At 41.9% G+C, this 15,246-nt stretch overlaps 1 protein-coding gene across 1 annotated transcript in view; it reads left to right on the forward strand.

Annotated features, from left to right (window-relative positions):
• The window catches only part of HDAC4 (histone deacetylase 4), a 449,638-nt gene that overhangs the window by 173,356 nt on the left and 261,036 nt on the right, over nucleotides 1-15,246 (forward strand). The window lies entirely within an intron of this gene.

Genomic DNA, 15,246 nt, shown 5'->3' on the forward strand with positions numbered 1-15,246 from the left:
ATGCCAGGGTGTATCAGAGGGGTAGAGACTAGCATGATTGCTTAGGGGTGGCAGAACTAATTAAACAGAATTCTTTCTAAAGATACCACCTGGGAGAATTCTCACTCATGGGTCTTGATTTTTTTAATGTGCAGAATTCCCACAGCTCAATGACATCGCTGGGTACTGGGTAAAAGGATCTCCAAATCACAGCTGCTATCTTTAAACTGGAGTACCAGGTCTTCATGGTCAAGGGTCATGTGGCGATATGGATAGAGATCTCAAACGTGGTTGACTTTTTCCCCAATAGAAATACCAGGAATTTTAAAAGCTCCTCTGAGGGACAAGATCTGATTTGTTGCTTGTCTGCTGGGCCACAGGCATAGAAGTGCCGAGAGCTTGAAGATCAGCTGTGGAGTGGAGGGCTATAGAAAAAAGGTCATCCTGGATTCACTTTGGCCTATTCCTTCCTCCCTCAGGTCCTTTCTTCATGGGAGGGATGGCCAAGTCTCTCTCTAGGCTTTTAATCCATTTTTTACCAGGCACCAAAATCGCAAGAGTTTTTAAAATATTCCATAGTATTAAGCCTGCCTGCAATTACCAGTAATGTGCAGGCCCTCTCTGTTCGAGGCAGACTGGAGGTTTTATGTCTCTGATGACCCCCAGTCACATGTGATACATGGATCCTGACCATTGTCTGAGGTTACAAGTTCGTGTTTTCCTAAAACCCAGCCTGCTCTTAAGCACCCAAGGATGCTCTTGGGTTTCTTGATATTAGGGAAGAGATTTTGCAGAAAAACCAACCTCTCCTTGTAAAACATTGTGTTACTATATGAAAGACAGAAGGGAGCTTTGTTCCATGGTTGACATGTTTCAGCAAGGAGGGCATAAGAAATAGGTTAGCATGTTTTTATGGACAAGCACATTTAAGTGAAATCATTACATGGCTTTGGATGTAGAAGTTATTGGGCTCCAAGGGCACTGTCTAGCTGTATCTATTTGTTTACCTTTAGGTTTGTGTACTGTCACCCATCACCATACTATCTGTGTGCCTTTCACACCAATTACCGTGTTAGTCTGTGTTAGCAAAACCAATGAGGAGTCCTTGTGGCACCTTAGAGACTAACGCATTTATTTGGGCATAAGCTTTCATGGGCTAAAACCCACAAAAGTTTATGCCCAAATAAATTTGTTAGTCTCTGAGGTGCCACAAGGACTCTTCGTTGTTATTGGTGATAGTAAGTTCCCTAGTGCACTTAATGGAATCGTCTTTGGTTCTTCCATATTGGGTTATAAAAAGCTTTGCTTAAAATAACTTTGAGAAGGGAAGACATAGTGGTAGATGCTGTTGGTGTCAGACTGGTAATGATGGAAAAGCTTTATTGAAGGGGAATGTTTTGTCATTCCCAAAGGTGACTGGACTCTGGATTTCTCTATTCTCCTTTGAAGATTCATTCCACAACCAGATCCCCTCAACTGAGAATGCCTTGTCCCTGTGTCTTGAATGCTTCATTCTGGCCTTTGTGATCTGCAGTGTCATAAAGGAGTGCAAATGACTTAGAGAGACAGAGTGGGTAAGGATAATCTTTTATTGGACCAAGTTCTGTTGGTGAGTGAGATGAGCTTTCAAGCCACACAGAGCTCTTCTTCAGGTCTGGGAAAGGTACACTCCCAGCATTACAGCAAAATGCAAGGTGGAACAGATTGTTTAGGATAAATATATTTAGTACATATTGTAAGGGACTATTCAAGGTAGAATGGCCTGTTAACATCTCTGTAGTCATTGAACAAAAGAGAGGATTAGTGGTCCCTTACAATATGTGCCAACTACTTATTGTGTACAATCTGTTCCACCTTGCATTTTGCTGTGATGCTGGGAGTGTACCTTTCCCAGACCTGAAGAAGAGATCTGTGTGGCTTGAAATGCTGTACTTGTAATAGAGATTTTTTCCCCCCATATAATGGGCCTTTCCCTGTATTTTTATTTGCTGAATTCAGAAAAGTTAATAGGCTGTTCTAAGGTCTTCTGACCAAACTGATTAGGTTTTCAAGCAGCATTAATCAAATGCACATAGCTTTTCACATGTCTGTTTTAGCTCGCAGGTGCTCACTAGATGTCAGTCTGCTTATTCAATGAACTTGGGTCAGAGGTGAGGATGTGAGGTTCTACACATGGGAGTTTAGCCTATATATTAAAATGTGTGAACGTGTATTAATGATGTCTGTCTATGCCACTTAAATGAAAGCTACTTTGAGGTTTTCATTGTAAAACTAGAATCTCCAACATTTTAATCAGAATTGATGCATTATGTAAAATATATAGATAAGCCCTTTCAGGATTTAAATCAAATATTATGTTTTGTAGCATGCCCTCATTGCGTGTTTGATCAAATACAATAATGTCTACATTAAGTGTACTTTCATTTTAGCACTCGAATGAGTATGATTTTTTTGAAAAACCATGTTTCATGCCGCTTAAGGTGGAAACACTTATGTGAAGTAGTTTTCTTGTCACTGTAAACTTTATTGTTGCTCATTTTGCTACAATTGAAAGTAATCTTAAGCAATTTCTCTACTGTTGGAAGTATGAAAACAACTTGGTGTGTATATAAGTTGCCAGGAAAATGCTAGAATGCACCATGGGAACATGTTCTTTTTAAACTCAAAAGTTCTTACTTTGAGTAGCAAAACTGTGCAAATTGGCACTAGTTTTCCCACAGCTGATCTACTATGCAAGTCATGACAGATCTGTCGGGTTTAAAGGTGACTGGGCTGTGTCCTTGTAGCATATTTACTGAGTTTGTTTGTTCCGGGAAAGTATTAACACATTCCTTTAACAATGTTTTGGCTGTGGTTTTTATAGATAGATGGCATTCAAGGAACAAAGCAATTACTTTGACATGTCATACCAACCACTGGTTAATGAGGGAGATAGGAATATCTCCATATATTATCATCATCTCATAGAACTAGAAGGGACCCTGAAAGGTCCTAGAGTCCAGCCCCTGCCTTCACTAGCAGGACCAAGTACTGATTTTGCCCTAGATGGCCCCCTCAAGGATTGAACTCACAACCTGGGGTTTAGGAGGCCAATGCTCAAACCACTGAGCTATCCCTCATAAAGCAGTATTTAGAGCAGTGTTTAAGCATAGCTAACAGAAGCTATTTACTCTGTAATGTGGATGTCAGAGTGGAAAAGGTGTAGCAAGATGATTACATCAGCAATAGCAACCTTAAACACCACTCCTCACTGGTTTGATGGAGAATCTTGGTGGTTGTAGTGTCTGTAGCAGACTAGAGATGGGAGGTATCAACATTTTCAGTAGGCTAAACAAAGCCTGTTGCTGCCCAAGATACAGAGTAATCCCCCCAAAGTACTAGGGATTGTTAGTAAGCAAAAGCGGGGGGGGGGAGAGATTCTACTACTTAATAGCCTACGTAGTCAAAATTTGTCAACATATTACTGTGGAAGTTTTCCCAGACTCTGAGACTGCGGTATAATGCCTTTAATAGAAGTTCAGCAAAAGAAAAGTGGTATAGCAGTGATTCTTAAACTTTTGAACTGGTGACCCCTTTCACATAGCAAGCCTCTGAGTGTGACCCCTTTTATAAATTAAAAACACTTTTTAATATATTTAACACCATTATAAATGCTGGAGGCAAAGCAGGGTTTGGGGTGGAGCTGACAGCTTGCGACCCCCCACATAATAACCTCACGCCCCCCTGTTTGAGAACCCCTGTGCTATAGCAATAGGCTGCATTAAATTTCAGCTCCTTGCTTCATCCTCTTCTTGGACCTAATTAGCCAGTCTCCGTTTCACAAATTATTTTTTAAAAAGCTACAGCTGTTAGAAGTTGGCCATCACAAGGAGATGGATTCTGTAATAGAGCAGTTTGTCAAGCATGGACAGAAGTTTGTCTCTGTTTGTTGGTTTAGACATCCAAAAGGAACGGGGGTGCCTTTTCAGTGCATTGAGACTTTCCAGCTATCAGACCACTGCCTCTAGGTCCTCTGTTCCAAAAGCTTTTGAAGAAAATGCAGAGGTTTGTTCAGTTCACTGTGGTTTTCTGAACCTGGTTCAGATTTCAGACAGGTCACTTAGAATTCTTGGATACTCAGAGCTACTTGGTTTTGTTCAAGAAAGGAGACCATTAAAACAGATAGCCAACGGGATTATTAACACTCCAGAAGATTTCTCAAGCTGAGCAAGCTTAGTGTTTTACTATACTTTGTATACTACATGGCATATCCTTCTTGGAGACTGAACCTATAGTGGTAACAAAGGCTAACTGCCAAGTTACTGTAAAACGACACATCTATTGGCATCCATGTGGTAACCCAATTAAACAAGTCTACTTGTTAACATTAGTGACTATACTGTTCTCTGGTGATAACTGTATAATCGGCCTATGCCTCTATGGTGGTTTTTGTGTCTCTAGGTTTGGTATGTTTATTAAATCACATAGGGGTGGTATTTTTAGATGATATTGCATAAGACAGAAAAATGGCAGGGTAGGATGGCCAAAGTTTCATTACAGTTTCCATCTAAAAGCAAATTATTTATTTAATTATGTCAGCCTGAAGATAACTCCGTCCTACACTAGAGGGTCTGAGGAGGTTTGAATCCAGAAATTGTCCTCTCTATTTATTTTCTAGTACCCTTTCTGGATTCAAATTTCATCAAACTCCATTCTGATTTTTATGTATCTAATCTTCAGGCAGCCTAGTCTTGTGGAATAAGGACAGAGCTGAGAACTGGGAGCTCCTAAGTTCTAAGCTTTTTTCCCCCACTGGCTTGATGTTTGTCCCTGGATGTGTCACGTAACCTTTCTGTGTCCATTTCCTCATATATAAGAATGGAAATGACACTTACCATGTATATTTGTTCATAAGCCGAATTTTTTTTAGTAAAAAAGGGAAGCATCAGAGAAGGGGGTCGAATGAATGGGTATAGAGAGGGAGAGATGGGACGCAGCCCCTCCCCCCAACAGAGGGAGCAAAGAGAGGCAGCAGAGCCAGAAGGGAAGAGGTGGGGCCAGAGTCTCTCCACTTCTGGCCATGCTACTCCCCCCCTTCCCCAGCCTCCAAAGCAGCTGCAGCTCCGGGTAGCAGGCAGCAGCCGTGCCGCTCGGCCCCGCCCCCCCGAGCAGGCTGTGGCCGTGCCACCCGGCTCGCCGGAGTACGCTGTGGCCGTGTCGCCTGGCCTGCTGAAGCAACTCCAGCCAGGTCAGAGACCAACTCCCCTGGCCCTCCCCAGATAAGGTGGGAAGGGATGGGATGGGGAGAGTGTGGGGGTCCCAGGCTAGGGGTGGGGTCAGGTGGGGGGTGGTCACAGGGTTTACTCCCCTGACTCCCAGCTTCTCCCCCCCCCCCCCAAAAAAAATTTCCCCACCAGTTGCTGTCCTGGCCCATCAGGGTAAGGAGCTGGCGCACTGGGACACTTTGTTTACTTAGGTTTACCTCCGTGCCTGCGGACGCTCAAGGTAAACAAATCATCTTGACCCACCAGCACCTTATCCTGATGGCCTGGAAGCCAAAGATTGCTGATCCCTGAATTATAGGGTCGGCTTATGAACCATTATAAACATTTTCCATTTTTACTTATCCATCTTGGGCGGGGGGTTGGCTTATAAATGAACCGGCTTATGATCGAGTATATACAGTACCTATTTCACAGGTGTTGTAGGGTTAATTCATGAATATTTACTCGCCTCTTTGAAAATGTCAAGCAGCATTTAAATGTGAAGTATTATTTTTACCCTTAGCACAATTCACATAGGATGAAGAATACACATCCTCAGCTATTTCTTCCTCTCTGCTCCCTTTACAACAAGGCTCCAGTCGCTTATTTATCCCTCCCCGACCCTATTCAAGTTATTAAAATTCCCCATGTTGATCCACTGCAGTCTTGTTTGGGCACAGAAGTGTGACTTGCACACCTGCCTCTCTGTCCCAAAAATCTAAAACATGTGAATTTGCATTTATATATCTGCAAAGCAGTGTTAGAAGAGGGCCTTTGAATACAAGACGTTATTTACACTGAGCTTTCAGATCTTGTAGGAGAAGAAGAAAAATTAAAGATATGAACAAAAATTTAAAGAATCATTTGCATTTTAATCAGTAATTGGTTCTCATTGTCTCTAGGTTTTCTAAAAATGACATCATTGTGCCATGAGTGAAAAATAAGTGATTAATATTTCATGGGGAATTGATCCTGAACTTAAGAATTTTTCAGTAGGGAATTCTTCTGGTTTCAGATGTGACCTATGTTACTTTGTTCATTTCCTCCAACTTTCTCTCTATATAATTGTAACTTCTTTATTTTGCCTGGATCTACAACCCTGCTGGAGAAAATGGCAGTCAGAGGAAGTGGGCTCTGATTTCTTTCATGCCAGGACAGTACTGTTTGGATACACATGATTAACATATGTTCCATCATTCTGCTTTTCACTGGAGATGATTCAGAACCCAGTGTTTGTAAGACCGTTTGGATTTATCAGTGTCTTTGAGAGGCTCATTTCTGTGTCTGCTAGATAGCAATGAAAATTAGTCCTCTATTTGTAACTTCAGTTTTGTCAAGCAGGATTTACAGCTTTAGGATGGAGTGGGAGACCATGATCAAACTTTAAACTTTCCTAGGTTCTGTCAGTTCCACCATACAGTTAAGGAATTGCCTTAATTGTTTCTAAAGAATGAATACAGCTAAAAAGTTCAGTAGTTGTATTCAACATGGGATTTTATGCTGGTAATACTGACCAAAACTCCTTAGCAAAAAAATTTCACAACACATGACAGGAAAGTATCTGCTGCTTTTGATAGTCCACAGAGTTAGCCTCAAGTTGGAAAAATTTTATTTTATTCACAGTATATTTTTCTACAAAAAGATTTGGCTTGATCCAGAATGGATTTTTGTGATGGCACTTCATACTTCAGGAATCCCTGAAGTGCTTTTGGCATAATTAATTGGATCTGTGTAGTCCAGTGACTCCATAAGCAAATGCAACTGTTACATGCTCAGCAACAGCATACAGTTTTGAGCGTAGGAAACTTTTTAATGAGAGAGGACATATTGAACAGAACAATAGGGTGTATCATCTACATAGCTTTTCAGGGCAAGGCATTTGAATCCAAGATCAGATCAATGTGTCAGCCACCCCATCTGACACACTGAACCTGCCTCTCATTACTCCTTTCCCCTCTTTACAGAACTGAGAAATAGAGAAACAAAGCAAGGAGGAGAAGAAAAGCCCCAGAGCAGCAAGAGGGTAGATAGAAGGGTTGAGAAGGGAGGAAGAATATCCCCATGTAATAGTTGGGGGGGAGAGGGGAGAAGGAGGAGTGAACCCCTCTTCACTCCCAGTACCTAGGCATTAAACAGATGTTATTCTTCCGGTTGCAATATGGCATGACTTCTTGATGCAGTCTTCCGTAGATTCCCAGGCCAGAAGGGACTACTGTGATCATCTGGTCTGAACTCCTTTATGACACAGACCATAGAACTTCCCCAAAATGATTTCTAGAGCAGATTTGTTAGAAGAATATCCAGAATTGATTTTAAGCGTCATCAGTTATGGAGAATCTACCATGACCCTTTGTAAATAGTTCAAATGGCTAATTGCTCTTACTGACAAAAATTTACACCTTCTTTCCAGTCTGAATTTGTCCATCTTCAGCTTCCAGCCATTGGATCCTGTTAGACCTTTCTCTGCTAGATTGAAGAGCCCATTATTAAATATTTGTTCCCCACACAGAACTTAATAGACTATAATCAACCTTCTCTTTTTTAAACTAAGTAGATTGAGCTCTGAGTCTCACTATATAAGGCATGTTTTCTAATCCTGTACTAATTCTCGTGGCTGTTCTTTGAACCCTCTCCACTTTATCAACGTTCTTCTTGAATTGTGGACACCAGAACTGGATGCAGTATTCCAGTGGTAGTTGCACAAATACAAAATAGAGGTAAAATAACTGCTCAACTCCTACTCAAGATTCCCTTGTTTATGAATTCCAAAATTGCACTAGCTCTTCTGGCCACAGCGTAACACTGGGAGCTCGTGTTCAGCAGATTATCCACTGTGACCCTCAAAACTTTTTCAAAGTCACTACTTCCCAGGACAGAGTCTCCCATCCTATAAGTGTGGCCTACATTTTTTGTTCCTGGATGTGTGTTGCGTCTCGGTGCCTCTCAGGCAGGCACGGACAAAGCTCAGCAATCAATGTGATTGGTAGCAGTCATTTATTTCTCTCCAGCATGCTCTTATATACAATTATGGCAGGCAATCAAGCAATTGCTAATTGGTTAATAAAATACACACAGGCACAGCTATAACTTCATAGGGTAATTGTCATCCTGTACAACTTTCTGATTTATTATCCTGTTTACTGCCTACTGGCAGATGAGAACCAGCCCAAGGCCAGCATCTCACTACACAGCTCACAGCCTAATTAGCCCATCCTTGAAGCCTAAACACCTCAGCTTCTCACATTCCCATCTGCCAAATTCCCACATCTCCCCCCTTTACTCAAAATCAAAACAAGGAAAGGCAATAGCAAAACATTCCCAACTCATAATATCAATACTACAATCTACACAAGCCAAAAATAAAGGGCAAATAAAAACACCAACTGCCTAACTAAACCGTAACAATATCTTCCACAGTGCCCTGCTCTTACCTATACATCCCTCCTCCAGGTAACATAAGTGGCCCAAAGGGCCAGGAGGGTCCCGCCAAGGTGCGTGCCACACAACAGCAACGGCGGCCACACAAATAGCAAAAATACAAAAGGCAAGCAGCAAAAATACACAGCATCCCTAGCATTAGAACAGAACCAAAACCAAATAGTATTTCCCTATTCTATAGGGCTCACCTATAACCATGCAATTCTTAACACATAACACCAACAGCACCAAACAAAACAAACATAAAATAACAAGAATAAAACAAATAGATGGTGTAAATTCTGCAGGATTCCCCCATTCTCTATTGCTCACCAAACTGTGACAAATTTCTGTTACCAATTCATCCCTCATATGTCAGGTGATCAAACTGACACTGGGGGGGGGGAATTAAAAAAACACACACCATGTAACCGCATTTAAAATCTTCATTAAAAATAATACAACAATAATTCTGGCCAGAAAACAAACACCACAAAACAAAACATAAAACACAAAACATAAATTACACTCTATAGTAAATGCATGGTACATTAAATGCTATGCAGCTAGCATCAATTTTCTTTAATATCTAAAAAACAAAACAAATCTACCCCTACTGGGCAATCAATCATTACTTAAAATATACAAATGCCCTTATTGATTTCAGGCAAAACAGGGAAATCACTTCATCAATTAAATCATTTACATTAATACAGTTGCTTCTGGCTTGCTTCTAAATTCAAAGCTATTCACAGCTTAAAGTGTCTTACTTATAACTTCTATTTTTAAACACTGAAAAAAAAAATCACCACTTATATACCCTTAGGACCTAATACAATCTCAATTACATAGCACTATATACATTCTTCAGCTAATGCAACAAAATTGTTTATAGACAAACAATTGCAAACTAATTTCTTTGCCTAAATTTATTTACAAACATTTTAAAAACACCAAAAACTTTTCTCTTTAGCATTTTTACAAAATTCAACTGCTGTTTCCTCCAGCAACTACAAAGTTAACCTTTTACTGTGCCTTAAATTACTCGCTTGTTCTCCAACGACTACCTTTCTCAACTTAAATCACCATTCCAAGTATCCTCCTGAATATTTGAAATTCCCAAGCTTGTGCTCAATTACCTGTTCGTTCCACTACACCCTCACAAGGTTTCCAACCAGTTTTCCAAGCTTGTTGTCTGTTGCCTGCCCGCCTGGGCCCGATCCTTTTTTCCTTTCCAAGTTCTCTGTCTATTGCCTGCCCGCCTGGGCCCGATCCTTTTTTCCTCTTGCTAAACCATTCCTTTCATGGACACTAACTCATCCCACTATCAATTTAGCTAGGAGGGTGTACCTTTAACTAGCCCCCATCCTTCTGGTATTCTATAAACAATTATCTGTACTTTCCCACCGTGGGGGCTACATTCTCATGCATATAACTTTAATTACAACATCTACTTTCAGCCTATCTATATTAATATAGGCTACATCTAGTATCAAGCGGTCTTACAGCTGCCAATATCAGCACATAACACAAAATTTACAAATCTAGCAAGGCTAACAAAAGCACTTTACATAAAGGTACTTAGGGTCACATAAATTCAAAGCCATTCTTCCAAATTACCTAAATTTATGCCTAGTAACCTACAACTCCCCCCTTTGAGAATACTCAACAAACCTTTTGGCTGAGTTTTCTCAAACTTTAAGAACAAAAAACAATAAAACTCTAGGAAGCTGGGGTAATTAGTTCCACATTATCCGCCCCATGAACCTGGCAGGATTCGGGATGTGAGAGCCCTCACCCCCCAACTGGTCCACATGCTGGGGAGGAGCACTGCAAATATTCACACTTCCACCCAGACAGTGTCCAGGTATATCTCTACAGCCCCAAATCAGATGGTACTCCTAATGTATCTGTAAGGGCAGTGGGCCATCCTGGTGCTTAAAATCACTCCGAATGGCCATCAGCGGAGCTCCAACAAGAAAAAACGAAATAAGGGCAATATCATTTACAATCCAATTAGGGAGGGCAATACATGCTAAAAATTTTATCCAAAACACAGGGCGCAGCCTGTAGAATAAATCCCAAAATCCAATTAATATCACACGTCTCAGCAGGAGTCCCAAATTTCTTCCTGCCAGTGTACAATTCTTTGTTTCTTCACCAGGGTCAGTTCTCAATGTCCTTTTAGTCAGGAATTTCTGGACTTTGGCAATATCAATGATGTGAATGTTTTTTCTTCTGTTCCACCACCGTCGTGGTTCAGCTTCTACGGGGGAAATTATCAGGACATTATCCTATAGTGATTTTGCTTCTTTCAAAAAAAAAATCCAATAACACAATGAGGGCTGCAGCGGACAAGGGAGAGGTTAGCTAGCACGTCACCTTGTCCTTTTTTCCTGCTGTTTAAAAGCACAATGAAGCTAAAAAAAAGTATATATATAGGCCAATCATCAGTAGAAAAGTTCTCTTGATGTAAAGTGGTCTTTTTGCAGTAAAAATCATGGGTCCAAGCAGTCAGTCTCCTGGTTCCAAAAAGTGGCAGGGCTGCTAGGATCTTTGGGCAGCTCTTCCATACCTGTGAGAAGAAACAGCTAACACATTCTGTTAGTGCCTGGTAGGGTTTTTCAGCTCTCACAGCTTTTTGGGCCCAGTCAAGCCCCCCTTAGTCTTGGCTGTCCACCAAGTCTTAGCTGAGCGGCGTGTCCTTGACCGGGGCCAGAGAGATTTCTTCGGTTAACTCATTCTGTTCTTTATCCTTCCCTGCTTGGCTTCTTTTAATCTGTGAATCCTGTGTCAGAACACCCAGCTGTTGCTGCTCATACCGGAGAAGCATAACGGTTTTCTCGGCACTGTCCCTGGCTCAGACCAGCCAGCGTAGGATGCCTTCTCCAGGTTCCTGCCAAAACAACTTACTTGCTTGTAGGTCCGAACGACCTCCGGGGCCACGGCACGAGCCTCTGCCTGCGCCGTGCACTCCAACGTCTTCCCATCCAGGGCTCGCTTCCAGCGGAGCACCTCCTCGTCCTGTGCCCGAAGGGCGGTCAGGAGGAGCCTCTCCAGCTCCCCCTCTTTCCTTAACAAGTGAGGTAGTGCAGCAGGGGAGATTCTTTCCCCCTGTCGGTTCATAATGTGCAATAAAGGCTTCTGTGTTATCTTTTCTTCAGCTGATACAGCGGTACTCATAACTTAGCCGCTCACCTCTGAGCTCAGGTGCGCCTCTCTTTTCGGACGCCCAGCGGCTTATAGCCGCTCACCTCTGAGCTCAGGCGCGCCTCTCCTTTCGGACGCCTGGGGGCTTCTCCAGCACTCCCCGCCGCGACTTATAGCTGCTCTCCTCTGGGCTCAGGTGCGCCTCTCTTTTCGGACGCCCAGCGGCTTATAGCCGCTCACCTCTGAGCTCAGGTGCGCCTCTCCTTTCAGACGCCCGGGGGCTTCTCCAGCACTCCCCACCGCAGCTCCTCCGCCTGGAACAGGCCACCGACACTAGGCCACCGACACTATCATCATTCGATTCGAATCACGTCGGGGTCACCATTTGTTGCGTCTCGGTGCCTCTCAGGCGGGCACGGACAAAGCTCAGCAATCAATGTGATTGGTAGCAAAGTCATTTATTTCTCTCCAGCATGCTCTTATATACAATTATGGCAGGCAATCAAGCAATTGCTAATTGGTTAATAAAATACACACAGGCACAGCTATAACTTCATAGGGTAATTGTCATCCTGTACAACTTTCTGATTTATTATCCTGTTTACTGCCTACTGGCAGATGAGAACCAGCCCAAGGCCAGCATCTCACTACACAGCTCACAGCCTAATTAGCCCGTCCTTGAAGCCTAAACACCTCAGCTTCTCACATTCCCATCTGCCAAATTCCCACAGATGTGTACATTTACAGTTAGCCATATTCAAATGCATATTGTTCACTTACATCTGATATACAAAGTGATCTAGAGTGATCACAATGAATGATCTATCTGCTTCATTATTTACCATTCTCCCAGTATTTGTGTCACATGCAAACTTTCAGTGATTTTTGTTTTCTTCCAGGTCAGTGATAAAAATGTTATATAGAGTAGGGCCAAGAGTCGATCCCTTTGGGACCCCACTGGAAACACAGCTACTTGATGATGTTTCCCTGTTCACAATTATGTTTTGAGATCTATTGTATAGCTAGATTTTAACCTATTAATATGTGCAATGTTAATTTGATATCATTGTAATATTTTTAATCAAAATGTTGTGGTGGTACCAAGTCCAAGTCTAAGTATATTATATCAACACTATTAACTTTATCAAGCAAATTTGTAATATCAGAAAAATATCAAGTTAGAAAGGTTTTATTATCCGTAAACACATGTTGATTTGCATTAATTATATTATCCTCCTTTATTAATCAAATCCTGTATCGGGTGTTCCATTATCTTGCCTGGGAGCAATTATCTGGGTCATCCTGTTTATCCTTTTTTTAAAATTGGTACATAAGCTTTCTTCCCGTCTTCTGGAAGAAGTGTTCCAACATTTACTGAGAATCAGCATTAATGGTCCAGCAATCTCCTCTTTCAAAACTTGGATGCAAGTTATTTGGACCTGCTGATTTTTAAAATATCTAACTTTAGTAGCTTCTGTTTAACATCCTGCAGAGATACTAGTGGAATGGAAAGAGTGTTATCAGCATGAGACTATATCATTTGATTTTTCCCCATATCCAGAACAGATATATTTATTGAATACTTCTGCCTTTTCTGCAGTCATACTGATAATTCTACCATTTCCATCTACTAAAGAACTAATATCATTGTCCAGATTCTTTTTGTTCCTTATATATATTAAAAATATTCCTGATTGTCCTTAACTTGGTTGGCCGTAGATTTATCCTTGTGTCTGTTGGTTTCTTTTATCAGTTTTCTTAAATTCTGATTTATATTCATTACTATCAACTTCCCCTTTTTTCCATTTGTTAATATATACAATATAAATTATTTTCTAGCTGCCTTCCCTTCCCCTCTAAACCATGTCGATTTTTCACCAGCTCAGCCTTCTTCCTTAACTGTGGATTGTGGCTTCTGGGGCATCTAGTAATGCATTCTTAAATGATTTCCAATTGCCAGTTACATTTTTCTGATTAAATACTTCTTCCCATCTGATTTGACTTATAATTGTTTTCCCTTTGTGAAATTGGCCTTGTTAAAGCTGTGTGTGCAAGTGTGTGTATTTTTTCTTTACTGGCCTAGACTTTATTTTGCTATTTTGCTTGCACCTTATAAATCAAGTGAGGATCAGTTTGTACCTAAGCTACCTTCTGTGATCAGTTCCTCGTTACCTGTTAGCACAGGGTCTAATGAAGAATTCCCTTGTGTTGGCTGCCACACTTTTTGAGTTAGGAAATTATCATCTATAATGTTTAGAAATTCCAAGAATATTTTAGTACTGGTAACATGAAACCTCTAGCACAGGGGTTGGCAACTGGTGGCTCGCGGCTCGCCAGGGTAAGCACCCTGGCGGGCCGGCCCGGTTTGTTTATCTGCCGTGTCGGCAAGTTCGGCCGATCGCAGCTCCCACTGGCCGCGGTTCGCGGTCCCAGGCCAATGCGGGAGGCAGGAAGCCACGGCCAGAACATCCCTCGGCTCACGCCGCTTCCTGCCTCCCGCATTGGCCTGGGACCGCGAACCGCGGCCAGTGGGAGCCGCGATCGGCCGAACTTGCCGACGCGGCAGATAAACAAACCGGGCCGGCCCGCCAGGGTGCTTACCCTGGCGAGCCGCGAGCCACCGGTTGCCAACCCCTGCTCTAGCATATGTCACTCAAATTTGTCTCCCATAGTCAGTTATTTTCCCTACCAATTATAGATAGGAGCAAAAGGAGGAAGTCGTCATGTTCCCTAGTGTGATTTGGTGGTCTGTAGCAGACACGAGCTAATACCTCATCTTGTACTTTATCTGTTAGGCCATTGATCCATAAGTATTCAAGATCATTTTCTTCTGAATTTTCAGTGACTCGGAAACAGGTAATTCCATTTTTGATATACAGTGACAGTCCCCATTCCCTTTTGCCCACTGGATCCTTCTTAAGTAGGTCATAACCATTGACTTTAACATTGTTTGTGTGAATTATCCCAGCAGATTTTGGTAATAGCAATTAGATCAAATTTATGCTCATTAATGAGCAATTCTGCTCTTTCTTGATTGTTACCCAGGTTCATAGCATTGGTGTTAGAGGCAATTGAACAATTTCTTTTTCTCATGTTCTTTGATGATTAATTTTGTTCTCAACATCTTGATTTTGTGCTAACTTTACACATGGTGGGATGTTCCATTACAATTGTATTTTACAAGTTTTGAAGCTTGAGTACCACTTCTTTGTGTGTTTGATGTTAATGGGAAAGGGATCCCTAGTTTAAAGGCTTACCTGAAGACACGTTTAACACATTGCAGCAGTTCCCATGTATTGCTCTGAAGAGTTACTTGTTTTGAGCTGTGGCCTTGATGGACGACTTTAACACTCTCCTCCCCTCCTCGGACTCTTGGGCTGGAAGGTGCAAGGTCCAACCCAAACAAGTAGGTCTTTGGAGCTGTGCTTCGGCTCCACTCCAGCTCCAGGCAAAAACC

This window comes from Mauremys mutica, chromosome 10 (genome assembly GCF_020497125.1).
Source record: "Mauremys mutica isolate MM-2020 ecotype Southern chromosome 10, ASM2049712v1, whole genome shotgun sequence".
NCBI lineage: Eukaryota > Metazoa > Chordata > Testudines > Geoemydidae > Mauremys > Mauremys mutica.